Source organism: Limulus polyphemus, unplaced genomic scaffold, assembly GCF_000517525.1.
Source record: "Limulus polyphemus unplaced genomic scaffold, Limulus_polyphemus-2.1.2 Scaffold4751, whole genome shotgun sequence".
In the NCBI taxonomy this organism is placed as follows: domain Eukaryota; kingdom Metazoa; phylum Arthropoda; class Merostomata; order Xiphosura; family Limulidae; genus Limulus; species Limulus polyphemus.
In genome coordinates this window covers 33,151-38,940 of record NW_013670361.1, presented here as the reverse complement: position 1 = coordinate 38,940, position 5,790 = coordinate 33,151, and the positions used below count along the sequence as shown (strand labels likewise).

Here is a 5,790-nt window from a genome sequence, read left to right as displayed (position 1 = left end):
TGCTGGGTAAATAACGATTACAGTATCACGTCTACTGAATGAAACTGTCACTTAGTGCTGCTGGGTAAATAACGATTACAGTATCACGTCTACTGAATGAAACTGTCACTTAGTGCTGCTGGGTAAATAATGATTACAGTATCATGTCTACTGAATGAAACTGTCACTTAGTGCTGCTGGGTAAATAACGATTACAGTATCACGTCTACTGAATGAAACTGTTAGAGGCCACGCCCGCCCCTTTATAATATAATAGTGTTTTGTAAGGTTCTGTCTAAAGAACTCTAAGAAATACATTTCAAGCGCCACAACGACATGTGAAAACTTTATTTGTGGAATTGTCAGAAGCTTCTTGTAGCCGGTAAGAGAAACACAACGAGGGTGAAAGTATCTTTGTTACTTACCTGTCGGACCCCGTCTGCTAGCTTTCTGACCCCGGTGTCATCATTGTCGCCAGATAAAACAAAGCTGATGTTAGATTTGGTTCCCGCGCCGCGACGAGTACCGGTATAAACAGTGACTTCATAATAATATGTTTCACCGGCGAGGTTGTCGTCCAAGGGTGTTACCCCCCACTGACATAAAAAAGGAAGAAATAAACAAGTCACACATTGCCGATTTCAAGGTAAAGAATCGTGTACAATAAAAGTTATAAGTGATTAGTATTCTATCCAAACATGTGACCTCTGACTGACCCGAGACTATGTAATATTATCGTATAAATGTGACAAATGTGGTTGATAGAGTTAGATAAGAATCATTATTCAAACAAGTTTTAAACAAGCATATTAAGCACGGCGGATTCCAAGAGAAACGACAATCTGTAAAAAAGTTATGATTATTTAATATTTTGTGCTAGTGTATGACATCTGACTGAGCAGCGATTGTGGAAATATTACACAGGCTTGAGAATTTAAACTTCATAAAAGTTGTTTTGGTTTTAATTAACGGATTTACATAATTCAGCTACGTAGATTTAGAAAATAATATTCATTTCTCTTTCTATCACGTGAGGAGTTTTTTACAAATCAGGAAGATAAAAACTCTTACTTAGATCAAATTTACACCTAATTTACCACAAATATAACAAAATATGTTTGGGTCATTTACACAACCTCTTGTTGCCATTGCGACGAATAAATAATATTGAAAAGAAAAATAATAATATCAAAGATCACGCACAAACAAATACTATCCAGATATGACACGTCATGCGACCTGCTAACCGTTTATATACTAGTGGTGTGTTTGTCGTGGGTTCTAGAACAATCGGTAAGACTCTCACGTTGCGATTGGTCTAGATAAATATATAGCCAGTGTTTGTCTACATTTTAATCATAACAAAATGTGACCCGATTTCAATGAAAATGATTCACTTATTTAAAAGCACATATGACGTTTTGTGAAAAATCTGTACGCGATGGAGAAAAATGGATATCATTTTGGGATTCAGATAAAGGAATTACTGACAATAAAACCATTGCAGGCCTGTGTTATCATATTACATTTGGAAGACGTAGCTAAGAGAATTTAAAGAAGATCCTTACTGATACAATAAATTTTCAGTAAACATATTAACTCGCCTCTTTCTATAAAACAAATGAAGAAATAAAACCTTTGATCGCATAAAAGGCATTTACTCGTATGTGGCCATGATAATTGACTTACACATAATTTCAATCAGAGAAATCCAACGTTTCTGGAGTATGAATTCCATCTTAGCAAAATAAAAAAACACAGGTTAATTACCCTAATCACGTCCTGTTTGTCTTTCCTTCGTGCCCAGATCATAACAAAGATGTACACACTAACAACTGTACATATCATCACCAGAACACCAAAGTTGCTTTTCAGTTTCTCGTCCAAATTACTGAACGCTGCCTTAAAATCGATGGTGTTCGGAGGTACAAAGAAGTCTGATCCAAAGCTGGTTAAGTGGTTACAGCTGCACCATATCTCTCTGGTATTTGTTCTCGGATGTACCTAGATATTAATAACAAAATATAGGTTAATTGGTTACAACTGCACCATATATTCTTGGTATTTGTTGTACCTAGATATCAATAACAAAATACAGGTTAATTGGTTACAGCTGCACCATATATTCTTGGTATTTGTTGTACCTAGATATCAAGAACAAAATATAGGTTAATTGGTTACAGCTGCACCATATATTCTTGTTATTAGTTGTACCTAGATATCAAGAACAAAATACAGGTTAATTGGTTACAGCTGCACCATATATTCTTGTTATTAGTTGTACCTAGATATCAAGAACAAAATACAGGTTAATTGGTTACAGCTGCACCATATCTCCTTGGTATTTGTTGTACCTAGATATCAATAACAAAATATAGGTTAATTGGTTACAGCTGCACCATATCTCCTTGGTATTAGTTGTACCTAGATATCAATAACAAAATATAGGTTAATTGGTTACAACTGCACCATATATTCTTGGTATTAGTTGTACCTAGATATCAAGAACAAAATACAGAAAATTTTAATATGTTTTTTACCACATTACTTTGAAATTGGAATACAAGATAAAAAATACAAACATTCAGGGTTGAATCTAGATATTGGTATTAATTAATAACAATAGTTAGGCCTCGCTATAGCCAGAATGTAGAAAATTCCGATCCTCCTTCGCTAATTGTTTGACCAATGTCTTATCGTATCAGATGTTGTTCCAATCTTTTCCTTTAAAGTTCAATCTCATTATCAGGTTTACCAGTTTTTTTTTAGTTTTTTATTATACAAGAAAAAAGACATTTCAAACTCTTTTTGAAAACTTAGATAAACATCTGAATAAAGATTGATAGGTTTTGAGGAATTCAGAACATTGAGGGTTGTCGTAGGTTCAGAACGAACATGCTTTACAAGCTAGCTGCAGCTGTTGGTTTTGATATATGAGAAACAAAATAAATCTATCGTACAATATTTTTATCAAGATATTTTCCTGTTTTTAATAGAACACAATATTCCAATGGTAAGCCTTATATTTGCTGAATTTGGCCAACGAAATGCTAAGTACCTCGCGTTCACTTTAAAGTGTAACAATTAGGATAGAAAGCTTTGCCTAGAATAATAAAGCAAACCAGGAAAAAATTGCGCTACGCTTGAGGACTTATATCGCTAAAATTCAGGGTTCTATCCCTGTGATAGGCACAGCAAAGGTATACCATTTGCCATAAATAACAAACCAACAAAATCTGGAAATCTCCGAATAAATATTTGTTGGGAATAAGAACTGGCCCGGTATGGCCAAGTCGGTAAAACGTTCGACTCGCAATCTGCGGGTCGCGGGTTAGAATCCCTGTCCCACCGAACATGCTCGCCCTTTCAGCCGTGGGGGCGTTATAATGTCACGGTCAATCCCACTATTTGTTGATAAAAGAGTAGCCCAAGAGTTGGCGGTGGGTGGTCATGACTAACTTCCTACCCTCTAATCTTTCACTGCTAAATTAGAGACGGCTAGCGCAGATAGCCCTCGTGTAGTTTTGCGCGAAATTAAAAACAAACAAACTAGTGAAAGTTTAGTATTTACAAATATTATCATTTGTTTTCGAAATCGAATTTATACTAAACTCACCCTGCATCCTGTCTGTTCCCACGATCCAGTGGTTTCATTCCAAAATCTGCAATCCGTGATCATTGTACGTACGTGGTAGTTGGTCAGGTTGTGTTCTTCTATTAAGTCTTGGTTGTCAATATACCAGAATGGAACATAATCTGGGCTATCAGGATCGTTCTGCTCGAGTGCTTCCTCTCGTAGAGCAGTCACGTTTACTTGAAAGAAACGTTGATAATGAAACAGAGAAAATATACAAGTGAATGTATTTAAAGTGGTTAATTTCAGAACCAATTCTGTTAACAAACAATTACTATATTACTGTTCTGTTCAACCACATCTGTGGTTTCTACAGTCAATCTCTTCAACCAAACCTGTGGTTTCTATAGCCAATCTCTGCAACCAAACTTGTCGTTTCTATAGCCAATCTCTTCAACCAAACCTGTGGTTTCTATAGCCAATCTCTTCAACCAAACCTGTGGTTTCTATAGCCAATCTCTTCAACCAAACTTGTGGTTTCTATAGCCAATCTCTTCAACCAAACATGTGGTTTCTATAGCCAATCTCTTCAACCAAACCTGTGGTTTCTATAGCCAATCTCTTCAACCAAACCTGTGGTTTCTATAGCCCATTCCATGGAAAGTCTAATTTCAAGTACTCGCCGCAGATCATGAGTTTTGAATAGTGATCTAAGAATGATTTTTAATGTTCCTTTCATACTGTAATCACACATGGCATTGTTGTTAACAAATGTTCGTGGGGTTTGAATGTCTTTAGTACAAGTTCAAATTAGAAACAATACAATCATTGTTGGCTAACAAAACAACATATGCGTAGACTGATGAAGAATCTTATTTTGAATTTTACACAATCTACGTACACACAATAATATTAACAAAACATTAATTAAAAGACAAATGCTGCATAGAAAACATGTAAATAATAACATCATATGAAAAGTGATTCGTTTCCACCACGTGCTAACCTGAATAGTTAAAACAGGGCCGCGTCATAACAATGTGACCTCACAATACCATAATGTGTTTTAAATAAACATTTGAATCGTCTGTGTTATATCTTTAGAACAATTACTTGTGTTATAGTTTACTAATTTATGTGTTTGGGGAACACAACTTATGTCTTTGTGCAATAAAATAATTTAAGTGTTAATTTATAGGAACTATTTTACATTTTAAATTAAAATATACGTTTTTCTAAATTATAATAAGCTGAATAATCTGTTTGTGTTCCATTGCATTGGTAAGATATAGATTGAAAAAACTCCTATGCATAAACACATGTCAGAACAGTTTGTTTCAATGTATTCGAAATACACTGTAAGTTAGATACTTATTACGTTTTTGTTTTTTTTTCTTTAGAGAAACAACAACTTACCTCTCTCTTTCACTGCCAAGTAATAAAAACCTGCACCAAAAAGAACGATGTTTTCTGGTGGGAAAAAAATCGTGTATTTCAGCTCCATTTGCACGTCGAGGGGCATGTTTTCACTGCCTTCTGGTGGTGAATGTGGAACCGTAAAAGAGTAATCGAAATCGTCTTCGGAAGCGTAAGTTCCGAATTTTAGGAAGCAATCAAAAATTGTTTCCGGTTTTTCCGGTATGAGAATAATATGCAGAGTTGAGTCGTTGTACGGCACCCGTATCATGTGATGAACCAGCATGTCTGCCCCTTCCGGCTCGTTTATGACATACAATTCACGGGGAAGCTCTTCTGGGTCAACGGGGATGTTAATTAGAATATCCTCCAGTGTATTTTTAACCTCAATCTCTCCACCGTCCATTCCTGATAAGGTCAAAGATGCTACAGCTGTGGTGATCCGATCCGAGTTGCTCACCCATGTAAACGGATTCTCCTTAGACGTCATCATCTACAGAACAGGACACCATCAAAACATTGTATATAAGCAGCAGCTGTAATTAAACTGTCTACAAAATTATTCCGCTGAAGTTTGAATAATATTAGAGATCATAATTATAAGCTTTAATTGTTTGTTTGTTTGTTTGCCGTCCGTAATTTAGCAGTGAAATATTAGAGGGAAGGAAGCTAGTCATCACCACCCACCGCCAACTCTTGGGCTACTCTTTTACCAACGAGTAGTGGGATTGACCGTCACATTATAGCGTACCCACGGCTGAAAGGGCGAGCGAGTTTTAGGTGAATTTAAAACACTAATCATCATTACACCAGTCCTCCAT

At 35.9% G+C, this 5,790-nt stretch overlaps 1 pseudogene; it reads right to left on the bottom strand.

The window, feature by feature from the left end:
* The window catches only part of LOC106471642, a 50,412-nt pseudogene that overhangs the window by 26,935 nt on the left and 17,687 nt on the right, over positions 1-5,790 (bottom strand).